The sequence below is a fragment of the Hylobates moloch genome, unplaced genomic scaffold (assembly GCF_009828535.3).
Source record: "Hylobates moloch isolate HMO894 unplaced genomic scaffold, HMol_V3 SCAFFOLD_5, whole genome shotgun sequence".
Classification (NCBI taxonomy): domain Eukaryota; kingdom Metazoa; phylum Chordata; class Mammalia; order Primates; family Hylobatidae; genus Hylobates; species Hylobates moloch.
In genome coordinates, this window is record NW_026652280.1 from 95572084 (window position 1) to 95590231 (window position 18148).

Below are 18148 nucleotides of genomic sequence, written 5' to 3' on the forward strand. Positions count from 1 at the left end.
GTCCTCTCTTGTTTAGTGAGATGGGGAGTGCTTAATTGAAGAGTAATGTTTGAGATAAAGTTCCAAGGATATATTTGCCAAGCAAACAGTAAGTAAAGTGGGCAGTGTTATAGATGTTCCTTTGTTGATAAAGGGACCATGTGGTCACACAGCAAGGAGGGGGATGCAGACAAGTAGACAAGCTCTACTAATCCTTCTTTGTTCGACATCATCTCTGTTGGGCATTGGAATCTACTTTGCTGATGCAATGCCCACTTGCCTATAATTTAAGAATTTCTAATATGGAATAGAAATGATTAATAGGAGAAGATTGGCTGGATCAATTTCCTGTGCTGAGCAAAATTAAGCTTAAAAAAAAAAAACCAGTTAGGTCCATCCTAAATGCCCAAGATTTAAGAAGGAACCTCATAGTTCAACTGGGTATTTGATGAATGTGAATGATTTTGTATTTGATGAGCTGATGGGGACAACATAGTGATGCAGAGAGGTAGGTGTTTGGACATCTGAATTGTTTGGGCTGTCTGTTTCTCATTTTATATGTAATTTATTTGTATTTAAAGAGTTCATTTTATGTTAGATTATTTGTGCTTTGGTAGCAAAAATATATTTGAAAGGGTAAGTTCCTGAAATCAGCAGTTTCATGTCTGCTAGGAGACATGTATCAGGAAAAGTAGTGTGGGTTCTATTATTTCCATGCTACAACTTGGATGGTGTTACCTTACCACTTTGGTCCCTTGTTTCAGGGATGTTAGAACTTAGCTTAGACCTTCCTCCGAATCCTTTTGGACTTTGTGTTTCATTTGTTTGGCCTGCCTTGATTTTATTTGGTCATCCTTCTTGATTCTTTCATACTATTTGTTTACACTTAACTCTGGAATATTTTGGTGGTTGTTTTCCATGTACTCTAGGTCTTTAAATTGGTTTATAATGAATTATTGAGGAGAATAGCAAGTTGTTGACATTATATCTGTCTGTAGTAACATTAGAATATTTCCATTTCAATTTGTTGGGCAATTTGCTTGTGGAAATATAAGATGTTATATTTAGTTCTACCAAAACCAGGATCTCAATATTATTCTTTTGGCAGGTTGCTGCGTGTGTGTGTGTGTGTGTGTCTGTCTGTCTGTCTCTCTGTCTTTGATTTTTTTTCCTTCATATTTTCCCCTTAATTCGGTGTCAGTCAATACTGTTGCTGTTTCACATCCATTGTCACATAAAACTAGTCATCTCATTCTCCCAGGCCCCCTGTCCTTGGGAAGGGATGTGCACTCTGCAGGTATTAGTGATTTTACATAGCTGCATGAGTTGCTGGGAAAGGCCTTGGCTGAATTTATAATGAGCTGTGTTTACTGAGCATTATGAAGTAAAGTTCAATATGATTACTCTGAAGTCTGACCTAAAAAAAATCCTACTCCTTCACTATACAGATAGGGAAACTGAGGCCCCTCAGGCTGGACTTTAAATCCCCAATCCTACTTTTCAATTTTATTCTAGAAGGTCAGATGAGAGGAAACATGGCTGTGTCATGGATGACCTCTAAATGATCCCTGACCATTCTTAGCATCCTTCTTTCTCTTCCCCTCATTGACCTAATCCTGACTTCTTTTATCTCTTTCAGATGTATGCCTTCTTTCTTAATAGCCAGGAAGTGTTGCAGAGTCATACTCTCTGGTGTAGAAAGACCTTCAAGGCCAACTAACCCAGCTCCCCCTTTTGGTGGGAAGGGGATTGGCATTTATTGAGCACCTATTAAGTGTTAGGTGCTTTTCGATTTTTTGTCTTATTTATTCCTTACTTTAGTCCTATGAGGTTGTATATTATCCCCATTATACAGATGAATAAACTGAGGCTCAGAGGGATTAGGTTTCTTGACCAAGACAACAAAGATAATAAAGATAATTCAGGATTTGATCTAGGCATGTTTGATTCCAGGACAGCAGGCTATTTCTCTGGTATTTGAATTCCTTCTATAGCATTCCTGACAAAGGGTATGCAACCTCTTCTTGACAACCTCCAATGGCAGCTCACTACCTTCCAAGGCAGGCCACTTGGCCTCTGACTGTCAATATTCAACAGAACATTTCTCTGGAACCCGGTTTTTGTCCCCATATAGCTTTTATCCCTTGATCCAAGTTCCACTCTTAGGGACCCCAGAGCATTGTATTTCTAATTCAGCTGCCTCTAGTGGACAAAGTGGTTGCACTCCATGCAGGATGGCTGCAACAGGGACACACTGGACACTTGTCTGGTCTAGTTGGTAGGAGGTGTTCAGAAGAGCACAGTACTTCAAGGTCACTTCGTTCTACTTTCCTTTCCCCAGCTGCCTGCTTGTTGAGAGCCCAGCCTCTTTCTTCTCTCTTTGACTCTTTTCTCTTGAGGAGAAGCTAGTCTTCCTCATTTTTCCTGCTCCTATTCTAGGGCCACAGGAGGTGTGGGGTGTGCATGGGCCTCAAAGTGTCTTTAGGAAGCCCCTAAACACTTCTTAGTAACACATAACTAGGAAACCCTCAAGATGCCTTGGGTATTTGCAAAGGGGGTGATGGCATTGCCAGCTCCGCTTTTATAGAGCTTGCTGGGAGATGTGAGAGATAGTAATGAGGCAAAAGGAACCAGAGACAACTGTCTTGGGGGTGGGAAGATAGGGATTTCTTGGGAATGGGAAGGGGTATAGGGAAAGGATGTTAAATAAGGAGGAGAGCAGAGAACTCCAGGAGCCATCCATCCCTTCATTTATTTGGTCATATTTATGAGCACCTGTAAGACGACTTGTCATAGATGAAGAGATCTTCGGCAGGGCACTGTGCCTGGCATACTTTTGCCCTAGGGCAGGGGATGGTATAGGACGACTTGGGGAGGGTGCTCCCAGTCTGAGGAGCCTCCAGCTTAGCTTCCTGAAAGGTGCTGAGGGACAGAGGCAGCCAGCTGGCTGTGCAGGTTGTTGAATGATATAATCTTCCCCATTCCAGGAGCAAGGGAGCCATGATCAGACTTGGCCTCCATTTGGGGGGTGGGACCAGTGAGGCACTGGCAAGAAAGGCTCACTAAAAAGCAGCAAGAGAGATTTTAGAGAGACTCTGAGAACAGCTTCCTGTTAAGGTGAGTCAACAGGGAAGGTAGAGAGTTCCTAAATCCAATGCTGAGAGATCACAGTCGTCACTGTACTTACCACCCCAGGAGAATGACGGAGGGAAGTTTCTGTTTGAACAGTTTTGCTTCAGGGACGCCTTGGTGTTTTTTGTTCATTTCTCCTGCATGAAACCTTGTTCAGTGCTGGAGGAGAACACTTGTGGTGACATTTGTTCAACAGTGGCTTTGGGAGTAGGGTGTAGGGTGGGGTAGGGACTGGGAAGCCCTGATTTGTAGCCTTTGTGATTTCTATGATGTCAATGCTTCCACTATGGCTGAATTCAAGCTACCAACATGATGTGACTGGCATGGAATTGGGAGAAATGTTTAGTAGCACATGATTGTATAGTATTTCCATGATACAGATACAATGGAGGAAGTAAATAACTTTAAGAGCTTAGGTAATAATGAACTGTAGTAAAGTCATCAGGAAGTGGTGAATTTTGAGTACTTATCACCTTTGTTTTAATATAATTTAATTATAAATGCATGTAATTTAATTTTTAATAATGGCTGCATTTAACAACTGGCTTGGGAAGGTTAGGTGGACCGTGTCACCACAGGCAAGCAGAATGCTGGGCACACAAGTGTTGCCTCAAGAATGGAAATCTCAAGTACATCTTGATTTTTCTCTATTTTTCTGGAGAGATGCAAACAGCACAAAGTTATGCTACTTCTATTAAATACTACATAAATTGTCTTCATCCTACTTCCTAGTTCCACCTTTTCCATCTCTCCCCTGCCTTGCTGGAGCTGAATTCTGGTTCCTCAGGTCACTGAAAAATTATTGAGAGAATTTATATCCCCTTGGTTCCAGGTTACCCTTTCGGTAGCCATCAGAAACCTGCGTTGGCATCCACAGAATTTGCATACATTTGTCTCCCAGGGCATCCAGCCATGGGAAATCTATTCAAGAGATGCCTGTGAGTCCTCATTGTCTCAGTTCCTTCTCTGACTCTCTCCCCAGGCTCTAGGAAGTCATCCTCTAGTCATCTTCTCTTAAGCCCCTAATTCCCAAGACCATGAGTCATATGGAGTCCCAAGGAATTTTCTTCTGTGTGCTCTCTTTTTTTTTTTTTTTGAGATGGAGTCTCGCTCTGTCGCCCAGGCTGGAGTGCAGTGGTGCAATCTTGGCTCTCTGCAAGCTCCGCCTCCCAGGTTCACGCCATTCTCCTGACTCAGCCTCCTGAGTAGCTGGGACTACAGGCGCCCGCCACCACGCCCGGCTAGTTTTTTGTATTTTTAGTAGAGACAGGGTTTCACCGTGTTAGCCAGGATGGTCTCGATCTCCTGACCTCGTGATCCGCCCGCCTCGGCCTCCTAAAGTGCTGGGATTACAGGCGTGAGCCACCGCGCCGGCCCATGTGCTCCTCTTTGAGTAACTATTACCATGGGTGCTGCTCAATTACATTTCAGCTACTCTAGGCCCAGTCAGACGGTGGTAACGCTGGGGAGGGGTTAATAATAATAATTATTATTTTGCCTCACTGGGGACAAGGAAGTTTTGGGAATTACCCAATCATGATCCTTCCAGGGTTACAAAAACAACTTCACTCCTATGGGTTTAGGTTGGGGCCTGCCTGGAGGCAGGGGACTGAATCTGTAGCCCTGTCCACTAAGCTGCCCAGGGAGTCTCCTCATGGCTCATTTCCCTGATTTGGTGGGAACCTGGGAAACCCCTGCTCTGGAGTTAACAGTTAACATTCTGGAGTTAACTCAATGTTTATTCAGCCCATCTGGAGTAACCATTTTATTTATTCCTGGTGTATGGAAACAAAACTGATTCCATTCAGTTCTTTGTAGTCAGGTTGGGAAGAATGCGCAGCAGAGGGGTGCGTGGAGGACATGGGAACTTGCAGACAAGGTGGGGATAGTGGCTGCTTTGGGGAATCTGGAGGAGCTGGGCATGGTCATTGTGCCTGCCGGTGGTGAGTGGACAAGATGGCCTTCTGCCACCCCTCTGTGGCCATTGCCCTCCCCAGTCTTCTTAGATGCATTTCAGCAGGATGGGCAGGATGGGACACTGAGCACCAAGGAGGAGACTGAAGCCTTGACAAAGGCAGGAAATTGAGCAGAAGAGGATGGGATGAAACTGCTGATCGCATTGTCACAGAGGCTGAGTTTGAGGTGATAGCAGACTCCTGTGTAGGTTTCTTGAGGAATTAAAGAAGGGAGGAGGAAGAAAACTTGTAATACATGTTTGTGAGTTAGCCATGTTCCCATCTGCAAAGAAAAAAAGCTTCAGTTTTGGAACCAGACAGATGTGGGTTTATAGTTATTTAATAAGCTTCCAAAGCTTCAGTTTCTTTGTCTGTAAAATGGAATAGTAATAGGGCTGTTTTGTGTGACAGGTATATTACAGAGCCTGGAACATACGGCTCAGCAAATGGTTGATCTTCAACCCTCCACATCCCTAGGGAGTAATTTCATCTCCCACAAGAGGACAGGCCTGGAGGCATGGATCTAACCACAGAGAGGTCAACGGCGGAGGCTGGGGGAGTGGGAGGTCCACAGGGAGGGGGACGGAGCACAAAGAATGAAGCCTTGGGATTGAATTTGGAGATGGCTCACCATCTGGGGGAAGAGGCAAGGAGTCCAGAAAGCCACCAGTAGAGAAGGAGGAGAACCACGACTTGCCTCTGAGTCCTGGAATCCACATGCAGGTGTGAATATTGACAAGAATCCTCATTAGTAATAATAATTCTAATGATAACAGGAAGCACCTGAAACACAAGCTCGGCAGGGTCCCAGAGTCAGTCTGGGGATAAGCTGCCAGAACCCTCAAGGTGGCCCCCCTGGGCCAGGGTGTGCCCTCCTGTGCCCTTACCCATCTGCCTGCCCTCAGTTCCCGGCACTCAGGCCCCTGACGGTCTCCCTCTGGGCCCAGGGCTCACTGTGGTGCCGTCTGTAGCCCTGACTTTGACAACCCCTCCCAGGTGGAGGGTCCCTCCTGAAAGGTTGCCACACAGCTTTCCCAGAGCTGAGGAGGGACCTTCCTGGCAGGTGTGTGGGTGGGAGGGCACATAGATTTTCTTCATCGTTTTTGGGAGAATTCATTCAGCCTTGGAAGTGAACTCCAGCCCAATCCAGGCCCCACTTCCAGCTTGACTCTGGCGTGGGAAGCCTCCTCCTGTCAGTCCCCTCAGATGCCCCCTGGTCTGCCCCCTTCTTCTGCCCAGATGCCATCTGCAGCCTTGTGGCTCTTCCCTGCAGTCACTCACCTGAACTGGCTCCTGTGCCTCCCCAAACGCTGGGGTTGTGGCTCCAAGTCCCTGTCCCAGCCCCATCCCCACCTCTCCTCAGCCCTTTGCCAAGGCTGGTCTGTGAAACTCCCCTACCTCTCTCTCCTTGTCCTCTTTCTTCAGAAAGGCAGACTGGCCTTACCCTGTCCTCTTATCCCAGTCTCTTGCCTGCTCCCAGCCAGTGTTTGTTATCCTCACCCTGTCTTGGGAGTATCCTGTTATCCTCCCATCTCCATCAGACTAGGCTTCCCCTGAGGGCAGAGGCTGTGTCTCTTCCTTTCTCAACATCTACTACTTTCTTGAGAACTCAGAATGCCTCTCTGCACTGACCTGTCTTGAAATTAATGTGGCAGACAGTTTGTATTAGAGACTGCTCCCTCAGCTTAGGGAGGAGTCTAATGACAATAGCTAATGCCTGTGGTTACCTCCAGGACATGAGGTGGAAAATGCCATGTGTATTCTCCCAGATCCTTCTCAGAGGTGCATGTGAATATTGCCCTCCCCAAGCGCGCTCATCACCTGGTGAGCAGAGTCAGCCAGGGCCTGGGGAACAGCCTCACAGGTGCTCTGGGCCTCCCAGGTGCAGGGCATGGGCCATGTCAGGCTCAGCTCTGCAGGACAGGTCACGATTTAACAGACTCTGCTGAAAGCTCTTTCCTGTCCCGCATGCAGGCTTCTCACTCACAGTTTACCAAGGACTTAAAGGTAGGCCATGTTCGTGATCACTGCCATGAACACATTGAGCAACAGATCCTCGGTCAGGAGCCTAACCTGCTATTACAACGTTGCTCTTGTGGGGAAATCTGCTTCTGTCTTTTCAATAAACATTAGCCCTCCTGAGACTGAAGCACACAGTCTGAGAAAGTGAGGAATGAGGATGGGAATAATCTCCCCAGCCCCCCACCACCTCTCTACCTATTCACCTAAGACCTGCATGCCAATAATACCCAAAATTTATACAGCCAGGCCAGCCCTCTCTCCTGCATTCCACACTCACATACCTGCTTAGATGTTTAACAGATGTCTCAAATGTAGCATGTCCCACATACTGCCTCTACCCCACCTATTGTCTTCCCTGTCTCAGCTGATGGAGACTCCGTCCTTGTTTAACTCCTTTTTCTCTCTCACCACTGCCCCACCGAATCCACTGGGTCACGAGGCTGAGCAATATATTGGGTTGAATCATATGATAATTGTCATTTTTTAAGTTTAAAAATAGTCAAATACAGGTAATTTCATACGATTCAATCTAATAATTTAAATGTAAGATGACTTGAGGAAGAAAAGTCATCTCTTCTGCTGCCCTGACTCCACCTCCTATAAGGACAACTGGGACATGCCTGTAACCTAGTAGATGCTGGCAGAGCTCCTTCAACATGAACCTGGGCGTGGAGGGACTGCAAGACAAGAGGGCCTCCCACAGCACTCTCATCCCACACTGGTCGGGGACCATGGTGTCCTGGTCAGCTTCTCTACCACCTGGACTGAATCCTGCCTGCCAAGCTCCAGAGAGTCCTGAAACATTCAGGAGCCAAGGTTCAGAATGGCAGGGAGTGATGGAACTGCTTCAGTAACCATGGAGAACTGTCCTTGACCCGAACCCCTCTGAATCCAACCCACCTCATGCCTAGTCCTGCAGCACTCAGAGCCCCATATAGATTGTGGAGGTGAGGCCCCTGATGCTGTCTGAGGAGCCTTTCCAAGCAACAGGGGCAGTGACTTGGCCAGGCAGGCATGGTCAGACACAGAAGGGCAGTGCACCAGTCATTCCAAAGTTGCTGGCTTCATAGATACCGTGATTGTCCCTATGCCCACCCCTGCTGGGGAGCATAGCAGCTGGAAGACTTCTTTCCCTCTCAGCCAACCTGGACCCTCAGAGGCCTTAAGATGGAGATGACTCAGCTATTGGCAGCCCCAACTCAGCACCCTCGATTCCAGACAGACTTGGCTCTTCTCTGTCCCTTGTGCCTGACATACTTATGTACTCTGCCCCTTTAACCAGGCTTTCCCCCCTGCCTCCCAGCTGAGAATATTCTTCTTTATCCATCTTGGTCTCCAGCCAACACTTCCAGGCTCAGCCCCAGGCACTCCTCCTCTCAGAAGCTTTTCCCTCAAGTGGTCTCATAGCATCAACTCTCTCAGCTTTGCATGAGCCTGAATCAACAGTTGTGTGCATTGTTCTTTAATTTTTCTAAACGAGATTAATCATCTCACTTGGAAGGCTCCATGTTCCTAGAAGGATCAGGTTTAACACACAGTCCTACTGGTGACACTCAGTAAGCACATCGCCAAAACACACTTTTTAACGAAGTGGTTAACTCAGAGGGTGGGGAACATGCAGCTAGACAAAATGGGCATTCTCCAGACATCCTCTCCACTGAGGAAGGCAAAACTCTCAGGCCAAGAGATTCCACGTCTGCATCTCCCCTTCCAGGCAGTATAATCAGTCGGCTGGGTTCAGACAAACTTCTGCACCTCTTAGGGACCTCTTAGCCACCCAGGAGGAGATAGGCAGCTCCTTACTAAAGTCTCACCTCCTGGAGATGGGGGTTAGCTCTTCCTGCTGCAGTTTGCCTGTCTCCTCCATCCCCTTTCTTTCTTGGAAACAATATTTATTGAGTGCGTGCCATATGCCTGGCACTTTTTAGGAGCTTAAGTACATTAGTGAATAAAGCAGACAAAGACCCTTGCCTTGTGCCCCTCCTTGTGGAGCTTGCAGTGTGGGGAAAGGTGAGGACAAGTCAATTAGCAATCATCGTAACAAATAAATGTTATAGCATGTTGGAAGAGGATAAGTGCTACAGATTACAGGGAAAAAAGCAGTGTAGGAGGGGGATAAGGGCGATGAGGAGCGCAGGCAGGAGGGTGCTGCAATCTTAAACGAGGTGGCCATGGTAGACCTCACTGAGAGGGAGAAAACTGAGCAAAGATTTGAAGGACGTGAGAATTAAGCCATTGGGAAATCCAGAGCGGAGCCATTCTGGGCAAAGAGAACATCCAGAACAAGGACCCTAAGGTGTTCAAGGAACAATGAAGTGCCAGTGATGCTCAGGGGAGACAGCCAGGAAGAAGAGTGATCAATTAGGTCAGAGAGGTGACATGGATGGCCTGGAGGACTAGTGTAAAGAACTTGATCTTGGGAAGCCATTTCACGGGCTTGAGCAGAAGAATGATTTAACTATCCCTCTGGCTTCTCTGCTGAAAATGAACTGAAGGTGGGAGGGAGGAAGCAGGGAAATCAGTCAGGACACTGCTGCTGTAACCCAGGCAAGAGAAGAGGGTGGCTGTGAGCTGGGAGGTAACAGGAGAGAAGGGTTTGCTTCTGGATTTGCACTCAAGACAAAGCCAATAGATACAATCACGGTATCTATGAAGCCAGCAACTTTGGAATGACTGATGCACTGCCCTTCTGTGTCTGACCATGCCTGCCTGGCCAAGTCACTGCCCCTGTTGGTTGGAAAGGCTCCTCAGACAGCATCAGGGGCCTCACCTCCACAATCTATATGGGGCTCTGAGTGCTGCAGGACTAGGCATGAGGTGGGTTGGATTCAGAGGGGTTCGGGTCAAGGACAGTTCTCCATGGTTACTGAGGCAGTTCCATCACTCCCTGCCATTCTGAACCTTGGCTCCTGAATGTTTCAGGACTTTCTGGAGCTGGGCAGGCAGGATTCAGTCCAGGTGGTAGAGAAGCTGACCAGGACACCATGGCCCCTGACCGTTTCAGGACTTTCTGGAGCTGGGCAGGCAGGATTCAGTCCAGGTGGTAGAGAAGCTGACCAGGACACCATGGCCCCTGACCAGTGTGGGCTGAGAGTGCTGTGGGAGGCCCTCTTGTCTTGCAGTCCCTCCATGCCCAGGTTCATGTTGAAGGAGCTCTGCCAGCATCTACTAGGTTACAGGCATGTCCCAGTTGTCCTTATAGGAGGTGGAGTCAGGGCAGCAGAAGAGATGACTTTTCTTCCTCAAGTCATCTTACATTTAAATTATTAGATTGAATCGTATGAAATTACCTGTATTTGACTATTTTTAAACTTAAAAAATGACAATTTTCATATGATTCAACCCGATATATTGCTCAGCCTCCAAGAATTTGTTCCTTTTAAAGCCCCTCTTCCCTGATAATTAAGGACCAATTAACTTCTGACTTCACCCTAAAACTATTTCTTTTTTTTTTTTTTGAGACGGAGTTTCACTCTTGTTGCCCAGGCTGGAGTGCAATGGCGTGATCTTGGCTCAACACAACCTCCACCTCCTGGGTTCAAGTGATTCTCATGCCTCAACCTCCCAAGTAGCTGGGATTACAGGCATGCGCCACCATGCCTGGATAATTTTGTATTTTCAGTAGAGATGGGGTTTCTCCAAGTTGGTCAGGCTGGTCTCGAACTCCTGACCTCAGGTTATCCACCTGCCTCGGCCTCCCAAAGTGCTGGGATTACAGGTGTAAGCCACCACGCCCAGCCAAAACTAATTCTTTCTGTATTTCCAGGTTTGGTAAGTGGTACCTCCATCTGCCTGGTTACTCATGTCAGAGACCTCAGTGTCGTCCTTGACCCCTCCCTCAACCAAGGATACTAAGTCTTGTCTATTCTATTCTAGCTCCTAAATATGCACTGAAGCCACCCACTTCTCTCCCTCTCTCTCCCCACCTTCATTCCAAGCTACGATGGTTTCTTCCTAGGATTCCTGCAATAACTTCATTTTCCTGCCTTTACTCTCGGCACCTTCAATCCATTCTCCACGCAGCTGCCAGCGTGATCTTTTAAAATGCGAGTCTGATCATGTCATTTCCTGTCTTAAAGCTCTTCAGCGGTCTGCTTTTACATTTATAATTAACTTTTAAATTTCTCCATGTCCTATCAGACCCTGCATGATCTGACATCTGTCGTCCTCTCCTCCCAGAGTCCCTCCTGCTCATTGCCCTCTGGCCCTGGGGACCTTCCCTCAGATGCTTACACGGGCAGAGATCTTTCTGGAAGGGTTTTCGTGGATGCTCATTCCCAGCATGGCAGCTCCTCCACTCTTTGCTTTGCTGACTCCTCCTCTCCCCACTGGCCTCAGCTTCACTCTCCTTCCTCAGGGAGGCCGTTCCCTCTGTACTCCCGCCAGCTATATTTTGATCCCTTGTTATTCTGGCTCTTGGTTTTCAGCTATTTTCTTCTATAGAGATTAGCACAGTTTTAATTAAACATTTGTGTACATTTGTACAGTGTCTGTCTCTGCCTGACTAGTCTGCAAGCTTCATGAATGCAGAGACTCGCCTGTCGTGCCCACAGCTCTAGTCCTAGTGTGTCTGGCATGGAGTGGGTACTTTCTAAAGACGTGCTGAGAGAATGAGTGCTGTGGACCCGCAAATCAGTCCTCCAGGAAATCAGAGTCCGCCGTCCCAAGAGTGACTCCAGATCCACACTGCTGTGCTCCTTCTGAGCTGCAGTGAGAGCTGGGGGTTTGCTCTTAGTCATGGGGGAGGTATCAGTTTCAGGGAGTGGGAGGGAATTATGATGGAAAAAGTCCAGGGGGAGGGGTCCCCATATTGAGGCCCACCCATAACATTTGTAATTATAAGTTGAACTAACACATTATTACGTAAAATATGTTCTAGTCTCCTAGCTTGACAAATATACCTTCACAATGACCTGGAAGGCCAGGTTTGGATTCAGAAATCTTGGACTCTTTGGGGTTTCATACCAGAACTCCCAGCATAGGAAGCACTGGCTCCCTTGCCCAGGCCTTAAATCAGATCCTTTCTCTTCTCACCTGCAGCTCCAGCCCACGCTGTGAAGAGCCTTGTGCCCACAGCTGTGCACATCCTGGGCTTCCTCCACACCTTGTCCATAAATTGCCCCTCAGCTACCTTCAGACCCAGGGTACACGTATGCGTTTTAATCCATCTTCAGAATTCCCATCTTTATTTCTGAAGTGTGATCTAAAAGGGGGAGAGGGAGCTACAGGTGAATGCACCGTTGTCTCCTTGCCTATGGAGGAGAGCCAGAGCTGCCTTTCTGTAGTACAGGCCAGGGCAGCAGCCTTCTTGCCTTGGTGTAGGCGTGATATTGTCTGTGCTCGTGGCTTCCTGGGGTAATTAGGTAGGGAATGGACCGACAGGCATACTGTTAGGCTTGTCCTTTCTAGACGCAGCCTCCAGAAGAATAAATGCTCCATTAACAGCTGGCTGGAGCTGGCTGAGGCTCTGGTTGGTGACTCTGGACTCTGGTGTAGGCTTCCCTCAGGTGAGTGCATGGATGAGAGCTCTACCTTCTCCTGACTGCCTAGGCCTCAGGACAACAGGTAAGCCAAGAGGCTCAGGCCTTCCCCTGCACTTCTCGTCCTTCTCCTGGGAGTGGCCAGGCCTGCGGTAAGTCCTTCTGCCATCTGCCTCTCTCGTGTCCTCATGCGGAGGCATCCCTACGTGTGGGGATCTGTGCTCAGTGCTCAGGAGGCATCCAGCACCCTGGGTGTGTGTGGATTGTTAGGGATTTTCTGGGACTGTTAGGCTGTCAGGTTGTTATCAATGAGGGGCGGGAGGGATCCCAGGGTATTTCTGAGCAGGGAAGAGAGAGGTCCAGGCTACCAGCTGGTTGTGTCTGCTTTGCTGAGGGGTGGGAGAGGGGGTAGTGGCTCCCTGGCCTGGGAGCAGGACTGCAGTGAGTACGCTGGAGCTCTGAGCTCCTGCAGTTAAGCCAACTGAAGGTGGGCGTATGGTTGAGTGGGTCAGCCAGCAGATAGAGCTCCGACCTCTTCATTTTCTCTCTGGTTAGACAGAGTTTAAACGGCTTTACATGACTTTGGAAGACTCCTGAGGAGTCTAAACAGGTCCAGCCAGTGGGTACAGGCTTGAAGACCAACAGGGTGGGCTGGCAGACAAGAAAGCATCAGCATCTCAGTCCAGGCGTCCCAGCCAGGACCACCCCAACCACCACCAGGAGGATGGAACCAGCCCCTAGCCCTTGTGAGCGGCTCTCCATTTTCTGCACCATCTCAAGGGAAATCTGAAGACAAGCTACCAGCGTGAGATGTCCTGGTGTTCAGGGAACACAGTTAAACAAAAGTGTGGTGCTGCTGTGGGAAGGCCTGCCCCAGGACACCACCATATCATGCTGTCTTCAGTTCCTGTCAGCTGAAGTTTTATTCCCAGGCAATGCTTTCTCCTTTTACCATTTCCTGTGGGGACCTGACTGGCTCTCTTTGGGGACCGAGGTCTTACAGGCCAGGAGATGCCTTTGAGCTCGTGCTAGGGGCTGTGTGTCTGTGAACACTGGAATCCTTTGTTGACACATTGCTTTCTTACCAGTCTGTGAGCTCTTTGAGGGCGGGGCTTGTGATGCTACTATTTAGTAATTCCTGTATCCCAGTTGGTGCTGACACATAGTAGGTGCATAGTAAGTGCTTACTGAATGAACGGATGGGTGCATTTCCTGTTCTACAGATACCTGTTCAAACTTTGTTTTGTACTTTATTTTGTTAACCCAGTTAATGCTTCTGAGAAGATGTCCTACAGCTCCTCCCCACCCCATCAAAGAGGAGGGCCCTTGGCCTCAAATAGGCCAATCAGGCTCTGTTGGTGGGAAGTTGAATCTTCAGTGAGCAGCTGGAGAAGAGAAAACAGAACAGAACTATTTTCGGAGGCCCTGAGGCCTGCATCCTCAAGGCTACCTGGCTTTGTCTTTTCTGAGGCTCGGTCAACATTTTCCTTGGTTCTCTGAGTTACTCACATCTTTCTAATACATTTCCTCTTTTACTTTAGTTAAAACCAGAGTTGGTTTCTGTTGCTTGCCTCCAAAGAACCCTGACTGATGTAAGTGTTTTCCTATTATTTTTAAATCTTCTAAAGTATTGCTCTGAGATGGTTTCTGCTTAAGCAGATTCATTGAAACAGTTTACTTCATATTTGGATTTTTCCATTTGTCAGAACATTCTTCCTTGGTAGTGTGGTGCAGTAGAAGGGACTGGACTGATTTAGATAATCTAAAGGTAATTCGGACTGTGCCACTAACTGTGTAATTTCAGAGGAGTAACATTCTCTTTGGATTTCAGTTTCCACATGAGAAATAAAAAAACTTGAACTGAGTAACCACAGATTTCCTTCCAGCTTTAAGATCCTATTATTCATATGAGTCAATATCTACCTTTTAGTGACATGTTCCATTGGCCCCAGTTACACGGTCTGGGCTTATGTGATAACACTTCAAATATTTGAGAACCTATGCTCCTGCGAGTGTTTTGTTCTAGGCTCAACATAACCAGTTTCTGTAATCATTTCTCATATGGTAAGGTTTTTAGACTTTTCACCATTCTGGTCATTCTCTTCGAGACACTCCAGTTTTTCAGTGTCTGCCTGGAAGTGTGGCTTCAAGACTTGGACCCGGACTAGTCATGCTGTGGGAGTCTCCCCACTACTTACCCGTGTGCTCAGCCTGCCCCTCCTGGCAGATAATGTTGACCAAGGCACAGCCCAAGGGGAGGCAGCCACTGCAACTTTCCTAGATCTAGGGATAGTTATTTTTTGTCATTTTAGAGACCCTTCCTTCAGGCTGTATGCAGAACAGATGCAGGTAGCCATGGAGCCAAATCTGGAAGGAGATGGTGCTTCCTCTGAAGACCAGTAAGTAACCAAGAGTGATTAACTGAACAGGTGCTAGTTCTTAATACACATGGAAGAAAGATTTGATACAGGTGTCATTAATGTTTGCAGCAGTTTTTTTTTTTTTTTTAAATTGAGACGGAGTCTCGCTCTGTTGCCCGGGCTGAAGTGCAGTGGCACAATCTCAGCTCACGCAGCAGTTTTTTAAAAAATGAGGCACTGAATGTTCATGTCTCCATTGATGAGAAAAATGTCCTCTCTAACCCTTTTCTTTTGCTATGCCCCTTTCCCATTCTCTCTGATATCATGTCTCATGAGCCCTTTGCCCTAGCAGCTCTTGTATTTGTCTTTTGTACAGGAGAACAGACGCAAAAACTATTGCTCAAGGAAAATAAAATGAAAACAAGAAAAAGCAAAAGAAGATCTGGAGAGGGCTCTGACCTGACCACAAGCATCCTGGAGCAATGAGGTTGAGGGTGTTCTGGGAGGAGTCTGATATCTGGACTCTTGAGGGGTTCTTTCTGTCATTGTAACTCCAACAAAGGGGCATTCCGATGAAGTCCCATATGATGCGGCCCCAGGCCATCTCTCTGGACTCTTGCCCTTCCCCTCTCTATCCCTTGTTTGGATCCAGCCCCTCCGGCCTCCACGCTCTTCTTTGCAAACACCAACCATGCTGCCACTTTAGGGCCTTTGCATTTTCTGGTCTCTTTGTCTGGAACACTCTGCCACTGCACGCTCACTCCTCCACTTCACTGGGCCTCTGTTCAAATGTCACCCCATTGAGGGTGTCATCTGATTGCTTTATCTAAGACAGACCCTGTCTCCCCAACACATTGTTCTCTAGCCCTTTACTCTGCCTTATCTTTAACAGAAACTAACAACATCTGACATATGCTTACTTGTTTATTTATATTATCCAGACCATAAACTCTCAAAGGCGAGGGTTTTTCTTCACTACTGATTCCCAAGTGCCAAGAAATGTACCCAGCACATGCAGTGCCCTCAATCAATATTTGTTGTGGTGTGACTTATAAAGCATCAGTCTCAACTCTTATTAGCACAAAATTGGTCTCATGGAAGCACTTTGTGTTGTTTTGGTGGAGGGTTAATTAGTCCACTAGTTGACAAGTGAGTCATTGAGGATGGGAACTTTATTAGAGCAGTGTGGATCTGTTCAACAAGGCCCTGGTGCACCACACTACAAACCACTGTCAAAATGAGGTTGCTAAGAGTCACCTTGTGGAGGGACAGCTGCAGGTCCCATCTCATCCAGAGCTGCTTTGATCTGAGGTGGGGCCCTGGAGATGAACAGAAGAAAGATGGGGAGTGCTGTCTATTTTTTCCCACAAACCCACCAGGGCTCATTGTCAGATCCTGGGCTTTCCTTTCCACATCATTTTTAGGGACTGAGGCCAGTTTTGCATGATTCAGTGACCAGGCATGTGGCCTGACTGTAGGTGGCAGGTGGGGACGGTGCAAGCTGACAGGTTGAGTGGCCATGGACCCAGTTCAGGTAATCTTGGGGGAAGGTGATAGGAGAGAAGTGGGTGTGGGAAAGGGATGAGAATTTGATAAAGCCAGGTTACCAACAGGGAACCTCTGAGCAGGCCAGGCAGGGAGGATCTGGGAACAATCGAGTGGAGGAGTGGTGATGTGGATCTGGAGGCCAGCTGTGCTGATCCTTTGTCCAAGGTGAAGTGATTGCCCAGGAACTGGGGAGAAGAGGGAAGGTCCTTGGACAGGGCTGACATCCTAGGTGGGGAGATTGAAGCCACCCAGGGAAAATAGTACTTCAAACCCACCTCTGTTTCTTCAATACCTCCTTCCTCGCTGTTATCAAGACTGGAGTGAGGCCCCAGAAAAAATCCAGTTACACCTGGGTGAGAGAAACTGTGAACCTTATCAGCTAGTAATCCCCGAAGGTAAGTTTAGCTCCTTAAGTGTTTTTCCAGTAGTGATCAATACTCCAGAGCTTTTCTAGACAGAATCACTCAGGGGCAGAATGTATTTTCCTAAGATGGCCACAATAAAAAAGTTCGATGGAGTCAGTGACCTCTACAGTCCTCCTGTTGGGCGGTGGGATCTTTGTCCCCTCCCCTTGAACTAAGGTAGGTCTTCTGCATTTGCATTTGAAAATGAATGTGGCAGATTCTAGAGTGCCTCAGTATCCTTTCTCTCCATAATGTTCCTTCTGCATAGCGTTTTATGGCTCTTCACTCTCTCAGTTTCAGGCAGGAAGACTCATCCTGAGCTGAGCTGCTTTTCTTGAAGTTGTGCAAGAACGTCCTGTTGGCTGGGGCAAATTCAGTATTTCTTTTCCTGGTCACTGTGCTGGAGTGTGAGGAAAGACTCTCCACCCTGACTCCCAGATCCTGCAGGAGGTGTGAGAGCGGATGGAGATGGGGAGGATGTCTATTAATATGGTGTTTCCTGCAAAACGGTGCCCATCTCAACCATGGGTTGTCAACCATCCTCGGTGTCTACAACTGCAATTTACCTTTGAGGGGCCATGAACTCTGATTACCTGTAAGTCCTTAGGCCAGAAAGAGAAACCCCTGTCCCCCACCTCTCACTTTCACCTGTTTCTAGACCTTTTCTTATAGCAATGCCTTGGCCCTCAGGAAGCATCAGATCTCAGACTGCAGGGTCTGGAGCTGAAGCTGATGCTGGCATGGGTGACTCAGAGTTCCTCTATTAGTTCAAATATGTAATATCTTTTATTTTATTTTATTTTATTTTATTATTTTTTTTTGAGACGGAGTCTTTCTCTGTCCCCCAGGCTGGAGTGCAGTGGCGCGATCTCGGCTCACTGCAACCTCCACCTCCTGGGTTCATGCCATTCTCCTGCCTCAGCCTCCCGAGTAGCTGGGAATACAGGCGCCCGCCAACACGCCCGGCTAATTTTTTGTGTTTTTAGTAGAGACGGGGTTTCACCGTGTTAGCCAGGATGGTCTCGATCTCCTGACCTCGTGATCCGCCCGCCTCAGCCTCCCAAAGTGCTGGGATTACAGGCTTGAGCCACCGCGCCCGGCAAATATGTAATATCTTTTAGAGCCTAGGTCTCAGGCTGGAGGCAATTCTTTGGTGCCAGTTGGTTAATACTTTATGAGTAGTGGTGGGGGAGGGAATACCTTGGACTATTAATGTCCCCGTGGATCTGGATCCTGGAGAACTTCCAGTGTCCTGGAGGGAATGTTCA

At 47.6% G+C, this 18148-nt stretch overlaps 1 non-coding gene across 1 annotated transcript; it reads left to right on the forward strand.

Annotated features, from left to right (window-relative positions):
• The first annotated feature begins 1326 nt into the window (after positions 1-1326).
• Positions 1327-1393, forward strand: LOC116470079 (small nucleolar RNA SNORD64). Its single transcript, XR_004248509.1, has one exon. It is a non-coding gene; the product is annotated as a small nucleolar RNA SNORD64 (small nucleolar RNA).
• The last annotated feature ends 16755 nt before the right edge of the window (positions 1394-18148 follow it).